General features: G+C 42.4%; 1 protein-coding gene and 1 long non-coding RNA gene across 4 annotated transcripts in view; one reads left to right on the top strand and one right to left on the bottom strand.

Annotated features, from left to right (window-relative positions):
* Nucleotides 1-22,144, bottom strand: part of SOX5 (SRY-box transcription factor 5) — a 903,217-nt gene extending 881,073 nt beyond the window's left edge. For 2 of the 3 annotated variants that reach the window (XM_032473064.1, XM_032473061.1), the window contains exon 1: nt 21,881-22,144. The gene's annotated coding sequence lies outside the window, so the exon portion shown is untranslated. The remainder of the gene's footprint in view (nt 1-21,880) is intronic. The other variant, XM_032473062.1, reaches the window with a different exon arrangement.
* Nucleotides 22,145-23,067: 923 nt separating this feature from the next.
* Nucleotides 23,068-25,808, top strand: LOC116661291. The gene is made up of 2 exons (XR_004317142.1): nt 23,068-23,211; nt 23,577-25,808. It is a non-coding gene; the product is annotated as an uncharacterized LOC116661291 (long non-coding RNA).
* The last annotated feature ends 243 nt before the right edge of the window (nt 25,809-26,051 follow it).

Below are 26,051 nucleotides of genomic sequence, written 5' to 3'. Positions count from 1 at the left end.
GCATTGTAGTTGCTTAAATCTTTTAATTGTCTTACTAATAAAATACGCTACTAATTGTGTAAGATATTTTGGCCTTGCATTCCAAAAGATGTATTTGCATTTTTCTTTGTATACATTGCAAAAACTGGTACACAGTGTCATTAAAAAGTAATGTGACTGGTTTTTAAGCAAACAGACCATGTCATCCAAACGTGCTTTTCCGTTCCTAGCGATCGCCTTAGAACACCACTCACTCACTAAAGATCAGCCATTACTCACAGGATTTCTACCTCCTTTTTGAAACTGCTTTCTAAGTCTGCACCACACACATGCATACACATTTCTAAATATCCTCAATGGTGACAAATTTCATAATTTGAAAGTCAATTTTAGCCATTTTCATCATTTCAGAGAGACATTTATAGCCAACTCAGGCGAATTAAAAAAAAAAGCATGATGAATCTTGGTATAAAATGCGAATAGAAAGTAATGAGATGGATGTTTTAGTCAGGCTTGCAAATGATTCAAAAGACAATTCTGAGAGGAAGTTTTCTGAAATGTTTTGAACAAGGGCATCAATGGAACCAGGGTTCTGCTTCTTTGGGTGACAATTCTGAAAAGCCACATTAATATGAATGCATAAATTATACTGCGATCGTTGTCTTTAAAAATCAAACCCTGTGCTTTTCACTCAAACTGTGCAAATACAAAATAGAGCAGATATACGTTTTCATTCAGATGGTTATTTATGTACATTCTGAAGCTTCCACTGGGTGAAACTAACCATAGGTTGATTTGCAAAATATTACGTACAATATAAACTGAACTCTTCTGATCTTTCGAAAAAGCACAATTTTCAAAAATTATTATTTTCATAGTCAGATATTTGCATGCAGCCCCAATCTGCAAGCTTCTATAAACTTGTCTCTCTTATATACATTCAGCACCTGACAAGAGCTCACTGTGGGCTTAGGCACAAAAACTGCACATTTAAACAAGGTGTGATCGTATACTTTTTCACACGTTATTGTATTATGCGTCACCAGAACGCTAATGTATGCACAGCTCCAAAATAGCTTGGCTATTACTGCACAGCCTTGAAAACCACCAAAATCCCGATAAGAGCACCTTTCACAAGCTGTTCCTTCATTATCACACACAGGTAAAAGTTTTCTTTCACTACTTGCATTTCACAATAGAAAAAAAAACCCAGAAATGTCTATCACACTGTCTTGTAATTCTGAGGTCTTATTTCTTATTAGACTCCTTGCCGTTATAAAAGTTGTGTCATCAATATGAATATGACAATGGGGCTCAATAATATTTAATCGACTCAATTATGGAACAAGTGTGTTTTTTCCCGTAAGCTGCCCTACTTTCTTTTAAGTTGCATTTGAATTATTGATGAAGTTGCAATAAAGCATTTCTTTGTTACACATAGTTTAGAAGCAGAGAATGATGTTTCATGGTTAATTTTTAGACCTATAGTGATAAAATAAACACACTTGTTGTCCTTTCAAAGAAAATCAATTGCATGGTACAAGCTTAAAAGAATGACTTTTCCTTTTTTTTGTTGCTGTTGTTGTTGTCTTGAAAACATGATGTGCTGAAATCATGAATATAAATACAAATATAAAAGGAGGAAGTGGTAAGCAAAGTGTGCTATAGAAAATACCATTCCAGGTCTTTCTGGGTATTGAAAATATTTATACCTGTGATGAATTTAGGTTCTGCTTTTCCTCAAGTATTTCAAGGACCCGTTTAGACCTGTAGCAGGATAAGGCCCTGAAAAACGGTAGAGTAGTTTTGGGGACAAGGACAAGGTTTCTTATTTAGGCTACTCTAATCACTACATAACTGATGCCCCATTCACTCCATTTTCCAAACAACAGCCAGAATGACCTTTTCCAAATGCAAATCTGAATCCTTTCATTACTTGCCCCTACACTTGGATGAAAACCCAGAACCTTAGCAGCATCTACAAGACCCTGCATGACAGGACTCCTGCCTCCTCCTCCAGCCTCATTCTTCGCAGCTTTTGCCTTTTTCTTCCTGTGCCCCAGCCACTCTGGTCTCCTTTGGTTCCTCAATATCCCAACTTTAAACCCACTTCAGAGCTTTTCATGTATTGTTCTTTACTCCAACCAGAGTTTACTGCTCTTCATATCCCAGCCCAAATGTCTCATGGTCCTGAAAGCCTGCTGTGACTTCTAGAATAAATCAGGCTACTCTGTAATACCTCTTTATAGCTCCCTGTACGCTTCCTCCATAAGACTCTCCACAGCACTCATCGCCAGTCCCAGAGCACAACTTTCACAGCCAACTTACACTCACCAGGTCACCGGAGTAACTGGTGTGCTCCGTTCCCGCTGCAGAGCACACTCTCAGCAGAGGCACCCTACTGGCAAAAACCTCCTCTGCACACCACACACTCCCACTCTAAACTACTTTACTTAACTGCTCCATCCAAGCCTGTTTAGATCATTTCTATTTGTTATTGTAATGGGGTAAATTCATTAAATATTACATAAGTAATAAAATATGAGGGTAAAAGAACGTTAGTGACACTAGAGTGAAAGCTTTGGAAAGAATAAAGGTAAATTGTTTTTTAAAACCACTAAATTAGGTGTCAAACAGCTTCAGAAAATTAGAATAAAAATGTTGTTAAAAACCTAGACGAACCCTGCACTCAGATTGCTTGCCAAATGCTTTTAAGTTCTCCTGCCATTTTTAGCAAATCAAAAGTAAAAACCATAGATTATACATTTTGGGTGTGACTTACCCAGGAAGATGACAAGGAGAATGTCACTCAAGAGATTCGGCCTCCAAAGCCTCAACTACCCAGCGATTGATTGGCAAATTGATGAATACTGATAATCAATGAAACATCGATAAGCAAATTGATTAAGCACATTATGTTTAAAATCCTAAAATATTTAAGGGTAGTGCCATTCCTTTGAGAGTGTATCCTTTAGCGATTTTTTTAAATTAACGATCCAGCTACCAGTCACAATTACACTGGAGGAGAGAACGTCTGTCCAGCATGAATAAGCTGATTAACCTCCATCTTTCTCACCAGATTGGAAACTCCATAAGGGCAGGAGCCGATTCTCTTTTTACTACCATTGTGTGACCTCACTCCTCCACGCTGGTCCTATGAGGCAAAGAACAGACTCACAATAAAAATGTTTTATATGAATGAATATGAGTTAATTCACAGTCAAATACAACAACACTGTGCATTTAAAATTACTGTTAAGATCAATATACAAATGGTCATAAAGAGAATAAGAACAAATATGTATGGAATCACCTGAAGATTTCAAGGCACAGTATTTTTTGAGAGACAGTATATGTCCTTTACTCAGTAATGGAAAGACCATGTCTCTGTATATAAAAAAGGAATCTTGCTTTTTATTATTTTTTAAAAATGTCACTCTCTAGTATAATGAGATTTCTGCCTTTTAACTTAAGAACTATTTAGGATTATGTGATTAGGTCTCCTTAGGAATTCAACCATGATTACCATATCCTTATTAAGATTTCTATATACTGGTTCCAAATCTGGCTACCTTTAATTTTACCTGTAATGAAAATAATAATGCTACATGAAATGTATTTATCCCCTTCCTTCCAAGAAATTCAAAGCAACCAACACCTTGTTAGCAGACACTGTTAAATATAAAAATGAAAACACAACCGAAATGAACTTTTACCAGCAAAATAAGAGTTCTTAATAAGGAAGCCAAGCCATGTAAAGTTCAGGCACAAGATGAATCTGAAATAATTCTTTAAAGCCAGGCTGAGTTTTGCCATAAAAATACTTTAAAACATCTAAAATTCCAAAAGGGCATGAAGAAACTTAGTACATTTATGAAAGATTTCTGTCTTTTCAGGATCCCTATTGCTGAGATGACACAAATAAAAGTATCTTTTAATTACTGCAAGCAACTGATTTGTAAATGTATGAATCAGAGGAAAAATAAGCAGTGAGAGAACTTTCAAAAGCATTCTGGAATAGAAGACAGGATACAGCTCATAAAACTACAGCCAGATATACCGAGGGGTAATGGTGTCACTGTGGCCCCAACCTTTTAGTTAATTATGAGGAATTGCTAAACAGGAAAAACTGCTAAGTCATTATGACCCTGGCTAGCACAAACACACAGACATACACATGTGTATACACACACACACACACACACACACACACACACACACACACTCCCTTCATGATTTTTAAAATATCTTAAAGTATCACAACTGTGTTCTAAAATCTTAATTATCTTTAATTCGTGTAGCTGACACTATCTCATTTAAATAGTTGCATAGGTCAAACTCATACAATTACCAAAATTTGTTGCCAATGCACTTTCTCCCCTATTTAGTATGTAACTTACGCTCTAGAAAACTAGCTCAAAAAGTCTTCAAGGTGGGTGCCACTGGTATGCTAAAAAAAAATGTTACAACTTCTACCAACGTTTCTTATTCTGCAGATATCCTTTATTCCTTCTTTATCTCATGCCTTTGTGTATTGACCATTAGTAAAGTAATAGTTTCTTTTCCATTGCTGGCGAACACACATGGGAAGAAAAGTAAGGAGGGAGTGACTTAGATGCCCATCTGGGAATCTGAAAAACAGAGGCCTACACTCTTGTCCACATACTGGGCAAGAATTCTTCCTTCATCAATACACAGAGACACCATCTCCACCACCATATGTCTACGTCCGATCAGCTGTCCTACCTCCAATTAAAATGTTCCCTGGGCCTCATTCCATAAAGACATTTTCTCCAAAGCTGGAAGTTCAAGATGATCCATGTGTTTCTTTTTTTAATCTAACTACTAATAGATTCCCACAGGGGCCTTCATTTCACAACAGGAACGACTGAATGCCCTTCCCTCTCTCTCATTTCACCATTTTGTCACACATTACAGTTTTCATATGCCTGAGGAAGTGGCTTATGGACTGCACTGTCTCTTTTTTAGCTAAATTAACCCTCATAAAGCAGACAAGTGGTTTAAAAAGGTTTCCTACAAAACAAAAATCTGGGGCTGTTCAAGTAATACTAATAATGCAAACATAAGTGAACATGGGAAAACGGTAGAACTGTATCTCTTAGACTCACTGCTAGTTCTTCGTTGGCCGTAATTCAAGGACAATCTATGCGAATTCAAGAAACTAGAGAGAGAGCCTTGTGAAGCCTGTATTTAGTGGATGCTGTGGTGCACTACCCAGCGGCACTCAGTTCCCAGCTGCCAAGATGTTAGCATCTAGAGACTCACATCTAAAGCCCTTCTCAAGAGCTGCCCTCATCCAAAGTTCCCCTGGCTCCCCAGGGGGGCCCATGTCCAGCACCGATGTCTGGTTGCAAAGTCCTGGCCCCTCGCCTCAGTTCAGGACATCTCTGAGGAGCCATCCAGCTCCAGAGCTCCTCGGCAGTTAGCTAAAGCCTCAGCTGCATCACAGTCAGCTTCTCCTCAGGCCCATCCTGCTTCTTCTCTCAGCCCCTCGCAGGTGTTGTCCCCAAGATCCCGCCCAGTAAATCAACTGATGCAAATCTACATGTCAGCGTCGGCGTCTGGGGAGCCCTGATGCAATACCACCATTACTTTGGCTTATCATCTAAACTGAACCTTGCTCTCGGTGTTACTGTGCCCTGAATATTGGCTCAAGGACAACACGCATACAGAAATGATGAATATGTGTGTGTGTGTGCGCACACATGCACACATTCTAGAAGATTACGTGCTCCAAAAACTGTACTGGCAGGGTACCCCTAAAGTATTAACATGTCACCAAATGTGCATTTTAACTGCTGGCCTAAGGAGCTGGTTCTTCGTTTGGGGGCTAATGTGTCAGCAGTCCATTCACAAGCGAAGCACATCATGTTACCGAACATTGTATGATCCCCCACAGCCTGCAAGACAGAATGTGGGGCATACAGGCCTATGATAAAAAGATCACCCTGATCTGATACTGCCAATACCATCACTGCCTCATCTCAGCTGGTTCCTAGCATGTACTTAATGTTCTACCAACACCAGACTCTGTCATTTCACAAACACACCATGCTATTTCTCACTTCCTTGCCTTTTTATTCATCTTGTCCTGTGTGCTTGGAATACCCTCCTCCCTTCTCAGAGCACTTCCCCCTACCCTACACTTAGCTTAACTCAGAACCTCCCCAAGGTGTAAGATGGGCACAGCATGCCCAAGTGCAGGCAATAAGAGGGTGCAGTGACTGCAGAAATTTTAGGAAGTATAATGTAACTGACTAAAAGTCAAGGGGCTTTTTATTACTTAATTCTAAGGCATAATTGTAAATTATGTCAGGGATAAAATGCTCCTTGCAACCAGGATTGACTGCCCCCCAAGACTTACCCTGGATGTGCCACTGCTTCTTTTTAAGCCTGACTCAGAAATTCCAGTAAACTTTGAACACTCCTAATAAAATTTACAGGTTTGAACATAAGCCATTAGTAGCTCCAGGAAAACAAAAAAATGTTGTATAAAAAGTAAAAGTAATCAATACATAATATTCTCAGTGATAACATTTATGGAGTCAAGTAACTGTTTACGGAACTGATTTAACCCTAAAAAAAATGATGAGATTACATTGGGACAATGGGGAAAGGAATACATACGATCTTTGGAAGAAGGGGTCGGGGAAGAGCAGTATAACAAAGCCAACTAGTAGGAGGGCAATCAATAACTAACATTTTATTGAAAAAAAAGAAAAATAAGGAGTGAACATTTTATTTAGAAATACAGAATTGGAAGTGGTACGAATCGAGTGGGCATGATCGTCAGTAAGCCAGGAGTGCACTTTTATTATGTAACTTTGAGTTTTATACAATGTAAACACATTATTTTAATATGTATTCAATTGGCTGATAAAATGCTCAGCTCACACATTAATTCATTTAGAAAACCTTCCCCAACCTCTATTCTGTGTTCTCAAAATACTCTATCACTATGCCTATCACACTTGATATATAATCACCAGTTTATGTTACTAGCTTCCCTATCAAACAGAGGTTTGTGCAGATAAGAACCAAGATTTACTTATATTTGTATCCCCTGCCAGAAATGATACATACACTTAAATTCAAATCTGAATTCAGTAAATATTTACAGAGCTCCAAGTAGACAAAAGTAGTAATAAGATACAGGTTTCTGATTTCAAAGAAAAATTTTTATGAACTTAATTAAAATGTCATCAGATGGTAAAACTCATTAGGGCCAAGGACTGTTTTACGTAATTTGTACTCATTCTCTTACTGGTTCCGCACAACTGCTTTATGAAGTACATATAATTATCCCCATTCTGCAGATGAAGAATCACAGACTGAGAGAGGTTAAGAGATTGCCATGCCAGGAAGACATAAACAGTGATCCAATACAGGAGTATAACACTGAACTACAGCATCCACGTGCCTGGGCAGCAACTCACAATCTCTCCCAAAGGACAAGACATGTTCATAACATGCTTACAATCTGGCATGACCTATAAAGCTTAAAAAGTGGTCACAGACGTAAATACCACAAGATCAGAAGGAGACCTCTTCACTCAGTATATTCTAGGAGGATGCTGTGAAAGAGCAAAATTCAAAGTGAAAATTAAGGGTTGGGTAGGGTTTCAGGAAATCTGTATGAAGGGATGATAATGTACAAAAGGGAAGCACAGAAATGTGGAGGCAAATGCGTAAGTACAGACAGGAGGCACTGCGTGTTTTGTGTCAAGTCTCTCTGCTTGAATACTCAAGGTCTAAAGCAGGTGGGGGAGGGGGTAGCTCAGGCGGTAGAGGGCTTGCTCAGCACGCATCAGGTCCTGGGTTCAATCCCCAGTACCTAAAAATGAATAAACCTAGCTACCTCCCCCTACCAAAATAAAATAATTAAGTGATACAATAATAAATAAAACATAAAGCTATTAAAAAAGGGGGGGGCTAAAGCAGGTACAGATCCAGCCAGGAGAGCCCCTGGGAGGTATACTGACTTAGGGGTCTCTATTCTAAACCTATGAAACGTGGAAACAGTGGGTAAATTACCAGGCAAAATATCCCATTAGGCTAGTGATGGGGGAATGGGGAACAAAGCCCCTAAAACTGGGTGATTGTCCCTCCATGTGTATTTGTGAAACCCTTCCTCTTGTCTCCATCTCTAACAGTACTGCTAAAGTTCAAAATCCAAGCCACCATCTCTGTTGCGTAAATCACTCATTAGCCTACCAAATCCACTCCCTCCTCTCTTACATTTGGTCTACGTGCTCTGGCCACAAATTCTATTCATCTCTTGCTTAAAAGTATTCCGTGGGCTTCTTATCACCCTTATTATGAAGACTTACCTTTACAGCCCCATCTATACCCGTTTCCCAGTCACTCTGTTCCAGCCACACACCCTTGTTGTTCTACTGCCAACAACACACCCTTCTCTCTCTCTCTTTGGGACCTTTGCATATGCTACTCCGTATGCCTCAAAAGGTTTTGTTTTTGTTTTTTCTCTTTTCCTCTTTACCTCATTAACCATCCTTCAGATGTGACTTCCTCACGCCAGCCTCCTCTGACTGTCCGGCCAAAATATCAGAGACTTCCGATAGGTGTTGTACATACTTCTCTGAAATACAGTTCCACAATTTGAAATCATAAATGCAGATGATTTTTTTTAATCAAAGTTAATTTTCCCTAAAAGAATTTAAGTCCTTGCATACAAGTGTGTGCCTGTTCCCCATGTCACAGACTCTCTAGCGGTTACTGTGGTATCTGGCTAAGAGTAGGTGCTCCGTAAATATATATTAGTTACTGAATGAATGAGGGAGAAAAACAAAAAAAGACAGTTGAAGTACAGAGTCACGTGGACTGGGAACCAAGGAACGTCAAATGAAGAGGAGGCATGAAAGCAAATGGAGGAGAGGGTGTGGAAAAAGGGGAACTCTCCTGCACTGCTGGTGGGAATATAGTTTTGGTGCAGTCATTATGGAAAACAGTATGGAGATTTCTCAAAAAAACTAAAAACAGACTTACCATATGATCCAGCAATCCCACTCCTGGGCATATATCCAGAGGGAACTCTAATTCAAAAAGACACATGCACCCCAAAGTTCACAGGCACACTATTTACAGGAGCCAAGACATTGAAACAACTTAAATGTCCATCAACAGATGACTGGTTAAGAAGCTGTGGTATATTTACACAATGGAATACTACTCAGCCATAAAAAAGAATAAAATAATGCCATCTGCAGCAACATGGATGGACCTGGAGATTGTCATACTAAGTGAAGTAAGCCAGAAAGAGAAAGAAAAACACCGTATGATATCACTTATATGTGGAATCTAAAAAGAAAAAGAAAAGAAAAGAAAAAAACAAATGAACTTATTTAACAAAACAGAAACAGACTCACAGATGTAGAAAACAAACATGGTTACTAGAGGGGAGGGGGGTGGGAAGGCATAAATTGAGAGTTCTAGATTTGCAGATGCTAACTAATATACATAAAGCAGATAAACAACAAGTTCATACTCTATACACAGGGAACTATATTCAATATCTTATAGTAACTTATGGTGAAAAAGAATATGAAAATGAATATATGTATGTTCCTGTATGCTATGACTGAAGTATTGTGCTGTACACCAGAAACTGACACAACATTGTAAACTGACTATACTTCAATAAAATTTTAAAAAAAAATAAAGCAAATGGAAACAGCAACTTTGGAAGAAGTCCCTGAGTCCTACAGGGTTCAGATTCCAGCATCAGCTTTTCATATGATGCCCATGGAAGGCCACTGGCATGAGCATTCTGGAAAGGGTTGATGAGACTGACGTGTTGCAGACAGCTGGGGCGTCATCTGAGAAACTGTGTTCAGACTGAGTTCGGCTTGAGTCCAGATCAGAAGCAAACTGTTCTCAAAAGGAACGTTTCAAATATGAGCCTGGGAAGGTAGAAGATTTGGAGGTAGGTTGCAAGGCCCTTAAAAACCAGACTTGAGAGTCTGGGTCCCATCTGAGTGTCGTATCCAGGCACTCTGAGTGTTTAACAAAGGGGCAACATGGTCTACCTGGCATGTCAGGAAGACCGACTCGGCAGCGGTAAACAGAGCAGGTGCTAAGGAGAGGTCGTCGTTTGGGGAACTTTGCAAAAGTTCAGAAATAAGCTGAAAAGAGCCCATCTTAGAGTGATAGAAGTACATATAAAAGCGGGGTGGAACAGAGGCATCATTTTGAGGAATGACTCAACAGGACTTAAAATACACTTTCTAAATTACAAAGGGTAACAGTCCAGGCTTCAGAATCAGACATTCTCAATTCAAGTCTCAGCTCCACCACACACCAGCTATGCTACTTTGGGCCAGCACAGTTTCCTCATCTGTATAATGGGGCAACAGTTGTATCTACACCAGAGAATTGCTGGGAAGAATCATTAAAGTGAAAATAAACTGCTTAGCAAAATGCCTGGCAACAGTAAACAATCCATCAACACTGACTGTTATTTCAAGCCAGGCAGGCGAAGGGGCACTGATGGCATGCCAGGGAACTTATTTTGGGGAGCCTGTCTTTATATCACAAGAAAACAGTCATCTGTATTGTAAAGAGTTAACTCTTGTCCTGGCTTCTGCCTAATCTTTATAACACATCTGCCTTTCTGGCTTCTGATCTGGATTCACGCCAAACACAATCTCTGCCGACTCTTTCAGGGACCTTATTCTTCAAGCTGCTTGAGCCATTTCTAAACTTATGCTTTTGACATTTTATTTCCAACTTGCCCTCTTACTCTAATGCCGCCCCCTAGAAGCAATCCTGGATATCAACCTTGGAGGCAAAAACCCTCCGGAGATAAACACATGTCTTCTCTCTTCCTGAGAAATGTCAGAAAGATTATGCTGAAAGCAACTGCAATGTTAAACTCGGTTTTTAAGAGTTAACAGAGAGTGATTTTTTTTTTTCTCCAAGGATAGGTAATAGCATCAGATTCTGAAATTAAGCACAGCAGGAAGAAAAAGCCTGCATAGATTTCACAAAGTATCACAGGCCTCTGCAATAAAGCACTTAAAAATGCCTTGTATTGCTAATTCTTTACACAATCTCCTTTTATTTCCAAAGCAGTATGCGGGGCTTGAGCCACGAGACGCGCATTGATGTTAACATTATACTGCTTGAATTAGAGCCATTTTTCTACTGAAACTCCTGTTCGGTTTAGAATTACTTTTTACCGTTTTTTCCCCCAATACATTTTCCAGCCTGACTTTCCAGATCAAATGAATAGTTGTCTCCTCTAGCAGTGCTGAAGCCACCTTTGCAGTCATTAACTTAGCACGCATCCTTCCCCTCAAGACTCCAATAACCAGGCTTTGAGTTGTATGGGAAATATGCCTACTTAAAGGTCGCTGGATCACGTCGCTCTGGGAATTCTCAGTGAAGGAAGGCAACTCTCTCCATCTACTTTCAATTTCCCACCCCCACCCCTTACCCAGGCCCAAGTCAATATTCCTCATTCGCTGACCGCACTCTGCAGCAAATACTCGTATTCAGTAGCCAGTATCGGCAAGGCACTGGGCTAGGCACCACGGCGGATTTTCAAAACAGTGAAATAAATGTGACATGAACAGCAAAGCACTGATGGAGATTCTTCTAAACTCCAAACAGACCAAGAACTTGCAGTTTTATGCAGATTTGCTATTTTCATGATCACCAACCTATTGGTTAGCATTTGTAAAGATTTTTTTTTTCTCTTTTTACAAGATATTTTTTGCATCATTCAAAAGCTTTCTTTTCTAACCCATGTGGAAACCAGGTCATTTATTCAATAAATATTTACTAAGTACTATGATCATATGGAGAACAAAACAGACTTGGTCCCTATCCTCATGTAGTAATTGCTGCTCCCAAGATAATACACACAAACAGTCGCCTGACGATTGGATCCCATGAAAGCCTCAGGTTTGTTTCTGCACTGTTTGTTTGTTTGCAGGAAGGCACTCTCCTGCAAGGACCATATCAGTCTAATGACAACCCTGTCCTTGTCTTGTCTCACCAGGATGCCTTTTCAGCACACTCTCGACTTCCTTAACCACATCACCATAATCAAACTCTTCTAATTTATTTTCCACATATTACCCTCTCCCTCCATCTATTTTTATTCATTCCATGCATTAAGCAGAGGTCTTCAAGCACGTATTATGTTCCAGACACTCTCCTAAATATTTGGGATACAGAGCTGAATAAACAAGTCAACCCCTGGTCTTCAGTTTACCTAATCACCTGTTGTCTCAGAAAGATCCTTCCAAGCCTGCATGCACATCACCGCCACCCTTTCCCCCCAACCCCAACCCCAACCCCTCCCCCGTGTCAGGCCCCCTCAGTCCTGACCTTAAGCATGCCAGTGTTCTCTATACTGAAATTTACTTCGGTCTTTACATTTTATTTCAAAACTCCTAAAACCAAATCAACAACAACTAAAAAAGCCTTTCTGGCAATCAGCTGTGCTTTATCTTGGCACTGCTGCTACTCTCTGAGCATCTCACTTTACCTCCGTGTGCCATATATATAACTGACCATCAAGCTAAACCAACACAAATTTTTATCACTGGTTCTCAAACTTTTATGTGCAAAAGAATCGCCAGCCACAATTATTAAGAATTCTGGGTTACAGGGCTTCAGCCAAAGAGATTCAAGTTCCCTACGTCTGGGTAGGGGCCAGAAAGATCAATTTTCAAAAACAACCCAGGTGGTTTTCAGCGAGGTGACTGAGTGACCACCTTCGAGACACACTGTCCTATAAACTCCTTTGATGTCAGTTTTAATGCATTTGGAATCCCTGCTTCAAATCAGGAAATATTTCCTCTTAGGTATAGTTTAAGCAACATCCATCTATATGTTCAATAAATATTCTTTTGGTCAATAAACGGATCAGTGGCAGATACTTGATATTAATAACCAATATTTAGAAATTATTTTGGTGGGAGAGGGTAGAGCTCAGAGGTAGGGTGCATGCCTAGCATGCCCAAGGGCCTGGGTTCAAGTCCCAGTACCTCCACCAAAATAAATAAGCAAACCTAATTACCTGCCCCCCAAAAAACAACAAAAAAATTATTTTGCAGCTCAGGCATCACTTTCAGTAACCGCTTCTCACCTGTTCCTAACTACCCCGTGGCAGACGGACAGGTATGGTTAGTGCTCCCATTTCATGGATAGGAAGCCCACACCAGGATCTTGGCCACAGCATGATGGAAAGGACATAAGGGGTGGAGTCAAAATGACTGACGTCCAGGCAGTGAGTCTGTTCACTAGTCGAGGAAAATGAGCAAGCACCTGACCCCCTGGACTTTGTTCGGCCCTCTGTGAAAAGGGGATAATAGCCACCTAATCTGTGGGCTGCGAGGATTAAACTGGGATTATCCATGTAAAGCACCTAGCACGTGCCTGCAACATGGTCGATGCTCAACCACTGTTAGTTTTCCTACTTCCCCATCATGCAGGGCTGCCTTGAATCAGAATAAAGCTCAGTTTGCAAGACAAGTTGGTTCAGCAATCATATTTATTCTGTGGCTGCCCTGTTCCAGGCATTGTGATTGTGGATACAACGCGGTATCCTCAAGGAACTTCCCTTCCACATGTCTGTCACCCATGGCCACCCCTTCCAAACCCAGCAGCAGTGTACTGAGCAACACCCTCCAAATCTCACTTCCTCTGGTGAGATGAACTCAATGCCCGGTAGTGACGGTGCCAGGAAGAGAAAGACCTTGTGGGAAGAGAAACGTTAAGAAAAGCCCAACGGGCAGTGACAGAGAAAGGGAGGCATGTTGTGGGGCTGAGGAAGTCCCTAGAAAGAAACAGCGGGGCCATTAAGTTTCTTTACAAACTTACAGATTTGTTTGGTTGGTTGGTTAGGGTGCATTAAAATGATCACTTTATTTCCTCAGTTCATGGAGAAAAGGCACTACTATCCTGCTGGTGGTAAAGGTACAGGGGAGACGAGGCTGAGAAAGCGAAGCAGGGAAAGTCAAGACAGAATTAGAAGACATGGTATGCACTTGTTCCAAAGCAGCTCCCAGTGCAAGAGTAAATTAATGAGACTGACTGTGCCAGACGCACGTGAAAGACTGCCAGTGCCGCGGAGTAACCCCGAGCATCGCAAGAACTTCCACGCAAACCTCAGGCGGCTCCTGATACCACACATCAAACAACTTCAGCTCTCAGCAGCCCCGAGGTACACCAGGGGATCTTGGCCGACATCAGATGTGAGGGCAGGCTCTAACCCAGAGTGGGGACGGACCAGAGACTACAGAGGATATAACGCCTGGCGCAGCAGAGAGCCGCTCCAAATGTTAAAGTTGGCGACCTTTTTAACTAGTGACATTGAAGCAACCAGCAGTCACTATTTGGGGAAAACTATGCCAAAAGCCTCACAGTAAGCAGTCCTTCTCCTGGGCACAGATTCCCCAGAGGGGGCACTTGTCTGAGGAATGTGTCAAAAATTAGCTCTCTCTTCCTGCCTCCCATCCTCCTTGGATTCTGAAGTTGTCCCGGTGCCAGTTTCCCACAGTCCAACACAGAGAACCACCTACAAATCAGGGGCAAAATACCAGTGATCTCACGTATTCCAGCATGCTAAGTCGAGGTCTTACATCCCCCAAATGCTCCCCATCACATACGGAAGGATCGCCCCCGACCCTGACATTACTGGGGTCCAGTCTTCATCCTCCCTCGCAACCGCCCCACCCCCAACGCTGGCCCAAAAAAAAAAAAGGCAACAACTCAATTCTCAGTCCAATAACGTCTTTTCTCAGATGTTGTTCTCCCAGTGGGTAGAAGAATGAACTGCTGCAAGGCCACCAGCTCCTCTGCAGTTTCTTTTAATTTAAAGTTACAACAGGAGGGAAGAAAAGAGACTTTCTATTAAGGGACAACTCCCTGAAGGGTCTCTTAGCTGACAATCGAAGGACTGCTCATGGCAGTGATCAAATCTAACGCAACAAAGTGCTGGTGGCTCTGTGACTCATCACAGCAGGAGCTCGCGCTGAGGGCCACTTGAGTTCAGTGCTTTGTGGCGCTTGGCGAGTTGGTTTAGGAACAGTCACATAGGGGAGCAAAGACTCGCAAGGTGTTTGAGGCTCAAGATAAAATGCAGACTTACAGTGCAAGTTGCTTCTCAACTGAATAGGAAGCCTAGAGGGGTAAGGAAATGAAGAGAGCACTCTGTCTACCTCACGCTTCAGGGCAAATTACCTGAAGATGGTCAAGGTCAGTGGGTCTATCTGCTGCACGGTTTACAGCCTCATAAAAACAAGGATTGGAACATGAGAACTAAACCGAGTTATTTTTCACAGACAAACGTTAGGGATGCTTGCGTGCATAAATAATACCTTCCAATTACGTGAAAAACCTATTGTTTCAATGTATTTTCGATCACCTGATACAATTCAGCTATCCCTCTCCGTGGTATTTTATGAGTATATTAAAAACAGAGACATATATGCTGAGCATTTCCTCTGTGCCATGCACGGTACTATGGATGTACATAGGATCTCATATAACCTCATTTAATCTTGGCTAGCAAGCACTCTGTTAGGCAATACTATCATCATTCCCACTTTATAATGGAGGAAAAACGAAGCATCAGAACTCAGAGAAGTGCCAGGTCTTTTTTTTTAAGTGGGAAGTCCACCCCACCAGAGTGAGTGCTCTGGGCTATACTGCCAAACCGCAACCCCACCGCTCAGATCTCCTGTGGCCAGAACTTAACGGACTCAGTGCTGCATCTGCCGCCCCCACCCTGCCTCTAGCATCATTGGTGCACCTAGGCCCTGCTTTCAGGGGGCTGCTCCCAGCCAAGGGCTGAGCAGAGCCGGTGGGGGGCGGGGGGAGTGAATGCAGGCCACTCTTCCAAGACAGAGGGCTCCTTCAACGTCTGACACTCATCCACCTGACCAAACCTTTCTCGGAGTGCAGGACAGTCAAGCTTCTTCCTACTGAATCCTCTTTCTTTCCCTCCCTCCCTGCCCAAGTGTCAAACCTGGAGCAGGGCTGAAAGGCTTTCCCAGGCTTCTCCTGCACCCTTCCTCAAAAAACTTTTTACATGTCTAATCCCATCTTGGCATCTGCTTCTAGAGGGACCCAAACTGACGCAACAATCAAGTCATGTATTTGCTTTTTGAAAAAGCCCTTCCTTTGGTCAGCTGTACTTGCAGAGAAAATCTCTAAATCATTGGGGAAAGAAAACAACCACGATTTCTCCATGTTCCTATACATCATCTCTTCAAACAGGCAATGGTACAATGACTGTGCCTTTGTCCTCGCATCCAATTTAAACAAACAAACCTATGAGATTCTCTTTGAAAGAACTGTTGACTCTGTGGGGCAAAACATTACAAAGTCAGACTTATTTCTTTTTCCAAGTGGAATTTCTCTCTTTCTGCATCTACTAAACTTAATAAAACCCAGAGATGAATGACTAGCAATGGATAAAATCACAATAAATTTTCACTAGTTTATATCTGTAATAGGAAATCAAAAATGATAATGAGAGTTAGGTCCTAAAGTTTTTGTTTGCCTTTACCTATAATGTAGGATAAAATCACTGAAGGAACATTTATATGAATAAAAGATAGAATTCACACTTGCACCAAATACAGCATCTTAATAAAGCCACACTGTCGGAGATCATATATAGATGTTAGCTGAATCACTATTTTAAAGTGTTGATCTCAGCCTCAAGAAAGTGATATATTTTTCTTCGTGGATTCAAATAAGTTCAAAGCAAGCACAAAATGAAGCTTCAAACATTATTAATGATCAGAAGGCAGACTTGACTGAAGAGAGAGGAGAGTGTAGTTAACATTTACTGAGCACCTAGTTCATGACAGATCCTAGGCTCTAGGAATCTGCCATACAATTTCTAGTGTAATCCATGCAATATCCCTACAAGAAAAGGGATTATAATCTCCAGCTTCAGAGGCTGAGAAAAGGGGCACAGTACTGAGTGTTCAGAACTCCAAGTGAAGTCTCAGAAGAATGTATAAATAGACCTAAACTGAAAGGCTCCCAAAGCTACTGGGATGTCTTCTTCCACATCGTGCTTTCCCCCGACTTCCCTACCTCCAAGACTTTAACTGGTGCTGCAGTGACAACACTGTCGTGCCTGAGCTTCCAGGGAATGCCACCCGGACATCAAACCAGAGCCCGCCCATCCCTCTGACTACTGCACTATTTGTCCCCTTTGGACATGGGGTAGCACATAATCATGCAGTAACTGAATGACAAGTAATTGAGCATCGAACATATAATCAGGTGAGGTTTTTTTTTTTAACTTATACTGGACTTTAAACTATAAAGAATGAACGGACCTCTACCTGTAGAATTCAATATCACCACTGCCACCATCACTGCCACTTTCTGGAGATGCATTTTTTTTCTGGGTTTTTTTTTTTTTAAGGCTTGATTTTTAAAGGGTGGTGATTTCATATATTCTTTCAACTCATTCCTTTTCCCCCTAATTTTTATCAGTATGCTGCCCTGAACTGATTGTCATCCTTACTCGTAAGCAGAGTAATTACTTTCCTATAAGGTATGATTTGAGAGGTACAACGAAAAAAAATCCCTATGTTTATAAGTATTTCTTCCTGGGAGCTTCACTTGAAACTCCATGTCTTTCTCTAAGGAATTAGCTGGTCATAATAAACTTCAGTAATAAATAATAATAATAATAATAACAACAACAACAATAATAATAATACTTAGATAATTAAATCATAATGAGTTATTACCACCTTTGAATTCATTAGTTTATGAGCCAGTGGTTAAACTGGGCAAATGGGCAGGAATTCAGAAGAGTCCATTAAAGCAACCTGGGCTGATATCAAGGGTTCATCCTGAAGTTTAGGCCCCTGATCAGGGGAGCATTCAAAAGCACCCAAGTAGGTAGCTAAAGGGGTAGGGGTTTGGAGGAAACAACCCAAAAAGCATATTCCCTTTTATTAAAAATAGGAACACTGCACGTAGCCCAGTTTATTAAGAAGTACCGTGGAAATGGCCCAATATGGCCCTACTGAAAGCGGCTTCTAAAAGGGCCCGAGTGTCTGCCCAGCTGTGAGCCTCACGGGCTCCATTTCTCCCCCTTTCAATGTAAAAATTTATTATTTTTAAGCAGAAGGTTAAATCCTTCCTTCATATTCTTAAAATTTTCATTTGACTCTTCCTTTATGAGCAACTTTACATGGAAATGAACTGTTGGTTCAACTGAACGTCAGTAAGGAACGCTTCTACGTCTAAAGTCCTTCTCCTAAATGTTAGGGACAAGTGTTTTTGTTATATCACACACGGAAAACAAACAAGGACCCACTCACATTTGAGAATCATTTACCATCCCCACTCCCCAAGCACCCTGGAATGGGAAATGGAATAACAAGACTGATCGTAATTGGATTAGGAACTATAATTCTTTAATTCATTCATCAAATTGAGGCATTTGGAACAGTTTATTTACAGAGCTGTTTAGACAGTTTTGCATGGTGTTTTTAAAGATAAACCAAAATGCCTTTTTGAAAGAAGTTTCAGATCCCAAATCATTAACATATGAAAACCAAATGTAGACAATTTACAAATGGGTGTTTTAAAACAACGTTTGGAACAAAATTGGACTTTTATCTTATTAACTATCTACAAATCTAAGTTCAGGGTATAGTTTATTTGAAATAGCCAAGCACTTTCTTTGCCTTTAAAATAAAGCTACATTTCTAAGGCTAAAAAATTGTGACTGAGTGTGTGAGGGAATGCACTGAATTCAGGCCTAGACAAATAAGTTCTCCAGGTTACTCTCAGAACTCTAATTATAGCATTCTCTACCACTGGAGATGATCAGATATTGGGTGAATCATCCAGGTTACGCCAATCAATCGTATCCAACAATTTTACCTGCTGGAAATCTAAATAGTGTTCAACATTAGACTTCTAAGTTATTTGAAATACAGTGTATTTTAAAAGATTAATAAAAATAAGTTTTGTCCTGCCCTGCATATTACATTTTTAATATAATCTGGACATACTTTCAAAACAATGACTGCCTATCACTCAATAAAGGGCGAGAGTTTTTCAAGAAGACAGTATATTCTTTTAATCATTATATTTTTCATTTGCTTTATAATGGAAAAAATTCTCCAAGCATTCAAATTCAGTCTTTTAGCTGGAAAATGAAATTTTAAACTCTCCCCACAGTTCATGCCTTACCCCCAACAAGGACAAAAAAAAAAAAAAAAAAAAAAGGAAGCAGCCATGCTTGAGTATAAACTTCATTCTTTTGTTACTTACTATTTACCCCATATATGCCACAGATAACATCTTTATAAGCGTTCATTCATTTTTCTCTTTTACAAAACCATGTGTCAGTCTAAACAGGATGTGCATTTACATGTATAGAACTAAGTTAACTTGAAATAACCACTGTATGTCAAATGCCTGGTTATTTACCAAATAAATTTGAGTTTTGAATTCTGTTTGCCATTCAACCAGAACAGTTTAATCTCAACAACAAAACAAATACTGGGTTTCTGTATTAATAGTTGAAGCTTTTTTTTCCCCTATTTTAAGGTTCAATATTGCCCATTCAAAAAGGCTACAAAAAGAGATTTTTTTAAAACCCACACACAAACAAAAACTGTTATTTCTTCACGTACAAAGTTGTTAGAAGACCACTGGAAAGAAAGAAAAAAGGAAGAATTTCAAGCGAGTATGCTACTATATAATTAACACAAATAACTAAATAATTATGCACATCCCTTCCCACCCCCACAATTAAATGTTTTTAAACAACTCATGTGATGAAAGATCTACCTTTTAGGCAAACAAAAGCAACCCCTACCAGTTGAAGGATTTCACTGATGCTGTGTTGCATCAGTTTTAAGTGATGCTTATGATTGTTATCTTGTATACTTCTGAGGAATAAACAGTTGATGACATAATCTACAGGAGAACTTTACACAAGGCCTAAGAGAACTTTCAGTGTAAGTATTTATGATTTTTAAATCATTGTGGCTGCATTTATCTACGCTTCAGCCTCAGAGCTATATTTAAATCAGAAAGAAGCACCCCCCCCAAAAAAACTCTGTCCTATGTATCTTTATTTGAAACCAGATTCCTTCCCTATCAGAGCTAACAGCAGTTCACTTACAGCTGAATTCCTTCAAAATTAGACAGATCAAAATTTAGCAGTTCTGTAAAGACTCTAAGAAATCGTTCTCCTTTTAAATGCTATAAAAGTCCAACTTAAAAACATTTCCGTATACTTTAAAACCATCTGGCCCTTCACCTAATCACTCTGGGCAATTGAGCCTCACTCCCGTAATCCTGATCAAAAACTCTCCTCCGGATTTTCTGATTGAAATGTCCATTGCCTGCAAATCTCCCACCCACCTACTTCATTGGCCTGTTTTGTTCGGGTCGGTTTGGGGGGTTTTTGTTTGTTTGGTTGGTTGGTTTTTAAGGATAGCAGGGGCCATTACTTATGAACAGCAAGGAAACAAATCACTCTGCTGCGTCCCTTTGCAGATTCCCACACTTACTACCCGAAGTCCCACAGATCTTCCTTGGTCTTGCCCTTGGCTGAAGAACTGTGCTAGGCCTGAAGGGAGTCTGGGGAAATGGGTTCATGACTTTCTTGACAAACTACTTTGGATATTGTGAGGCCCTCAACTGGGTTAGAACAAATCCCTAAACTTTTCTCAAGAAGTACATACAGCTGACTGCCACCCAGAGTGCCTGGGCTGGCTGACACAGAGAACGTTGGTCTGCATGTTCACGGAATTCCTCATTTTAACCGGCTTTAGTTGAGAAGGGAAAAGACATCAAAGTGAATTCACATTCACCACACTCTGAATTTAGTCACAGAGGCCAACGTCTTCAGATCTTCACCAGGGTCAAACTATTTGTTAATATATTCGCTTTGCAAAGTGTAAGGAAAATTACTATTAAAATATGTAAACAGTGCTTCGCGTGCATCCGATGCCAGCAGATCAATACTCGACAAACTGCTGCTATCAAAAGCAAACATTTCCAAATCCAATTTGATTTCAACTCTCATAACCTTTTCCCCTGGTTTATTACCACTGTAGCCCGAAAGTGCAGGCGAGATTTCCCAAACCCCGCGCTTAAAGTCACACAACACGTGAGCGGTCTCCACTTCGTCCACGCAGTGGGGTGGGGGGGAAAGTAGCTGCAATTAAAAATTAAAGCTTCCGGTCTCTGAAACCCCTAGAATCCTGAAGGATGAGACTCGTTTCCGAAATTCCGGGCGGGGGAGTGGTGGGAAGGACTGCAGAAAGCGAAACAAAAAGGCGAGAAGGGGGGTCCCCTCGGGTTCTGGGGCGGGCCGGGGGTCGCGCTGCTGTCCTAGGAAGGGTAAGGGGCTTCGTCCAACTTTGAGGGGCTGCCGTTCGGCGACAGCAGAGATGCACGAGCGAGCCTAGGATTTTCCCTGCGCTCCTGCCCTCCTCGCTCATCACCACCTCCACCGCCACCACTTGCAAAACAATACCGGCCACAGCACGCAGGCTCCCCAGCCCAAATATAAAGTTACCCCGTTTCCTGAACGGGGTCCAAGCCCGCGCGCCAGGCTGCCCCCGGACGGCCGCCCCCCGAGGGCGCCAGGGCCGCTTCCAGCCCCGAGCCGCCCGCCGCCTCCCCTCGCCCCCACCCCGTCCCCCTCCCTCCGTACTTGAGGAAACTCCGGCGGCGGCGGCGGCCCCCTCCCTCCCTCCCTCCTCCGCCGGCTCTCCAGCTGGAGCCGCGAACGAGCGCTGCGCGGCGGGCACGGCGAGCGGCAGAGGGGAGCTCTGCGCCTTGGAGGGCTGCCCGCAACCACGTCGGGACGAACAACAAAGTTAAAACGCAGCGATTCACGCACCTTACCGGCTCTCCTCCGCGTCTCCTCAGGCGTGGGATGCAAAGTGGCACAGTGGCGGGCTGGGGGCCCCCGGGAGGAGACTGGAGATGGGTTTTGGTGGCTCGCCTTTTTCACTCTGTGTGTGTGTGTGTGTGTGTGTGTGTGTGTGTGTGTGTGTGTGTGTGTGTGTGTGTGTGTGTCTGTGTGTGTGTGTGTGTCTGTGTGTGCGCGCGCGCGCGTGTCCCTCTGCCCCCGTCGCTCGCTCGCTCGCGCTCCCCGTGTAGCTCTCAAGGACGAGGTGAAATCCCTTTGCTGGTCATGAGGCGGCTTCAGAGACAAACAACACAATGCGAGTGCAAATAACAAAAGGCAAAAAGACAGTCGGAACAATGGGGGAGGCGAGGGCAGCGCACCCGCCGTGGGTCAGCGCGGCCCGGCGCCCGCCCCGGGGGGTGCGGCAGGGGCGGGGGCGGGCGCGGGGGCGGCGCCGGGGGCTCGCGCTGCCTCCAGGTCGCCCCCGGGCTCCCGCAAACCCACCCTGACCTCCTTCCTGCCGCTAGCCGGCCGGCCGCCCTCTCTGTCCATCCGAAGGGAAGGAGCCCCAGAGTTTGCTTCCCCGTCTGCGGCAGAGTAACTAGATTGTAAATAACGCGGCGATGACCCACACCGTGCAGGAATGTTTAAAAAAAAAAATCTGCCCTCCACTTAAAGGAGCGATAAAATGAAATGGCAGGAGGGGAAGGAGGCAGGGAGAGGGGGCTATCTCTAGATCTCGATGGAGCCCGCGTCTATAAATACGCATTCATGTTCAGTCAAGTCCCCTTTTTCAACTTCTTCCCTGCGCTGGAACCTCACCCGCTGCCTTGTAACCATTACCTGGGCCCCTCCGCGCCCCCCACCCCCGTTTGCACCCGGTGAAGCCGGCCGGGAGGGCGCGCGCGGGGGTCTGCGGGTGGCCACGGAACCTTCTGGGAGGCGAGCCGCCGTCCGCCCAGCGCCAAGGCTGGAGCGGCGAGAGGTTGGGTTTTTAAAGCGACCACTGCCTCCCCGAGAGCGGCTCCGCGCCCCGGGTCCCCGCCGCCGGCACTGTGCACCCACCTACTCCTGGGCGGGTAGGGGGGAGAAAAGTTTTGAGGCGTTCTCATCTCTGCCTCCAGGGTGGTTGAACTGGTTTTGTTCTGTGTGGGTGAAGCCGAAAATCCCAATGCCCAGGAATTAGGGGATGGTGCTTAGGGATCTAAAAAGGCTCGGCGCTGGGCTTCGGCTCCTTGGGCTGCGACACGAGTCAGCGCAGGAAGGCGAGAGAGAGAGAGACCCTCGGAGTTGCATCACCATCCGAGGAAACTCCGTAGGTAATGCCCGGAGCAGAAGCTGTGGGGCTGATTTGTGTGTGCTCTGACAGCTCCCGGGCTGCTCCGGCGCTTATCTCCACCAATCTTACTTCCATTGACTTAAAACAGCTGCCGGTTTGCCCGGGGTGGGGGGTGGGGGTGGCGTGGGGTGTGGTGGCGTGGGGGAGGGGAATCCTATTAAATGTCCGAACTAGGGTGGAGCGGGGGAATCCTGACCCATCTTCCTAGATCTGGTGTCCAGAAAGGGGCAGGGAGGGAGGGCCCTCGAGGGAGGCAACGGGTCTGGAGGAGGCTGACGGAGAAGGGGACTTAGACACAATACGAGCAACACGTTTCTTTTTCTCTGTTCCCTTCCCGTTCTCTAGCTTGATGCTGATTTGCATGTTCTCTGTCCTCATCTCGGCGATTTCCTTCAGGCGCGCATCCATCGACTGAGCCGCGTCCCTCGGCACCCCCAGCATTTCCCAGAGTGCAACAACACCACCAGGAGATCAATGACCAGTCTGTTTATTCTCCACGCGCCTGGAGGAGCAGGGCACTGAAGAAGCATGGGAGGGAGGCTCCGGGCTTGCCTGTTTGCGATCTCTCGCAGACTTTTTCTAGCTGATTTCTAAACGGCAACCAGCAAGCATATATACAGTTACTTAATGCACGCGACACATACCGACCACAATAAATTCACCTAGAAAAGTGATACATCCTTCCTCCCCCTTTCCACCCTTTGTAGATTTGTCTCTGGAAGTGGATTGCTAATACCTGAGATTTTTGCACTTGTCTGGAGTGGAAACTTTCTAGGGTGTTGGACGATTGATTATTTGGTACCTGCTTTCTAAAAATGGCTAAACACCTTTCCTTGGAACAAAAGTAAGAAATGCAAATCTTAATAACTCAAGGCAAAAATTTCAAAGTGTAAGCACAGTTATTATCCACTCCCACAAAGAAAAGCTTCCTCTTCCACAAATATTTGATAGCAGAGAGCCCAGTAATTAAGAGAACAATCAAATAAACTCAAGGCTTTCATGGGGACTCTAAATTATCATCTGCCTAGAATTTATAAGCAGCACAATCATTTGCCAACTTGGATGTAGCTCTGGATATAGCATTCTAAATGTGTATCCTTAAACAATTTTACTATGTTTTCTTAAGAATTTAATGAGAGAGACCATGGATAATAATAACATTCAAATTGCTGGATCAATGTGGCCTCACCAACTGTGAAAAAATTCTCTGCGTGTGTGAATGAAACATTGTTCCTATACATTACTTTTCCTCGGATTTCCTGTATCATGCAAGCTTCAAGTCTGAGCCACTCGTGTAAAAATAGAAGAGTCCATTAATAATTGTACTGTACCTTGAATTTAAGTGTAATTTTTTTCTAAAGAGTCCTTGGCACACATTAAATGATTTATTCTCACGACACACATATGAAGTTGCTTTTCACAGTGAGCTGTTACTACCCAGGCCCTTATATAATGTGCAAGAGGCAAATCAGGCCAACTGGAAAAAAAAAGGCCTCTCACTACCAATTATATAAAAATAAGTAACATTTGACAAGGGGTTGTTGTTTACAGTGAACTTCCACTTCCTCTCAGCCCCTACTCAGTGAAAATAAAGGGACAGTGAGTCTTTTTCCCCCAGCTCTCTAGCCAATGGGTAATAAACGTATATGGCTGGCCTAACCCCACCACACCAAGCAGGGTAACAGCTTCTGGAATCAGCAGGCTTCCTACTTGCAGGAGATGGGAGGCTGAGCAGAGGGAAGAAGGGGCAAAGTTGCAAGCTGCCTGGTGAGATATTGGTGAAACTTGAATTACACCAACCTCTTCTTTCTTTGCCCCTACAGGCAGCAGAACTTCCAACCATTTATGGTTATTGAAACCACATGGCCTTAAGACTAACCCATGATCATTATACAGCAACGACAGAGCTGATCAAAAACCTCCAGTGGAATGTTTGTTTGTGTAGGGCTTAAAAAAAAAATACCCATATTTGAAGTGGGACTGACACATGAAAGATCAGTGTTTCCATTTATCAAGCATTTACTGTGTGCCGGGCTCTTGGCCAAGTGCTCTTTTTATGGATTTTGTCTCTATTTTTTACCACATACTTGCAAAAAAAAAAAAAAAAAAAAAGTTACATCCCTGCTTTGCAGATGAGAAAACTAAAGCTCAGAAAGGTTAAATGACTTGCCCAAAATCATACCATTTCAAAGTGGTTGTGCCAGGATGCCAGTCCAGACGCTCCCGCTTCAAGCTCTTCCACTTCGTCTTGATGCACTTGCAGTTTTTATTAGGCCAGTTTTTTCAGTGGGAAATGTTATTTTCATTAAATGCATAGATTTAAAAATACCAAATGTACACTCTGTACAGTTCAGACATAAGCCACATTGGTATACTCACATTGGTTATTAGGTAACCAGGAAATTTGTAATAAAATCTAAATGTGCCAGATAAAGGAGTATCCATATATATATTAACTATAAAAGACATTTAGCAATATATATGAAGTTATCTTATTTTCTAGGCTGAGCAACTATATATTATATTGATGTATGTATATTTCCATATAATGTATATAATAAAAATAGCTAAAGTTTTTGAACTGTGTAATTTTACAAGCATTGTTCTAAACACTTTACATGTATAAACTCATTTAATCCTCACGACCACCCTATAAGGTACATAATTTTATTATATCATTTTGCAGTTCAGGAAACTGAAGCACAGAGAGGTTTCATAATTTGTCCAAGGTTACACTATTAGCAGGTAATGGAGCCTGGACTCAAACCAAAGTACTTCAGTGTTAAGCCCTTTATTCATTTTGTTACACTACCTTTCAGT

Source organism: Camelus ferus, chromosome 34, assembly GCF_009834535.1.
Source record: "Camelus ferus isolate YT-003-E chromosome 34, BCGSAC_Cfer_1.0, whole genome shotgun sequence".
Lineage (NCBI taxonomy): Eukaryota > Metazoa > Chordata > Mammalia > Artiodactyla > Camelidae > Camelus > Camelus ferus.
Note: the sequence above shows the minus strand (reverse complement) of the source record. Positions and strands in the feature narration are given on the sequence as shown.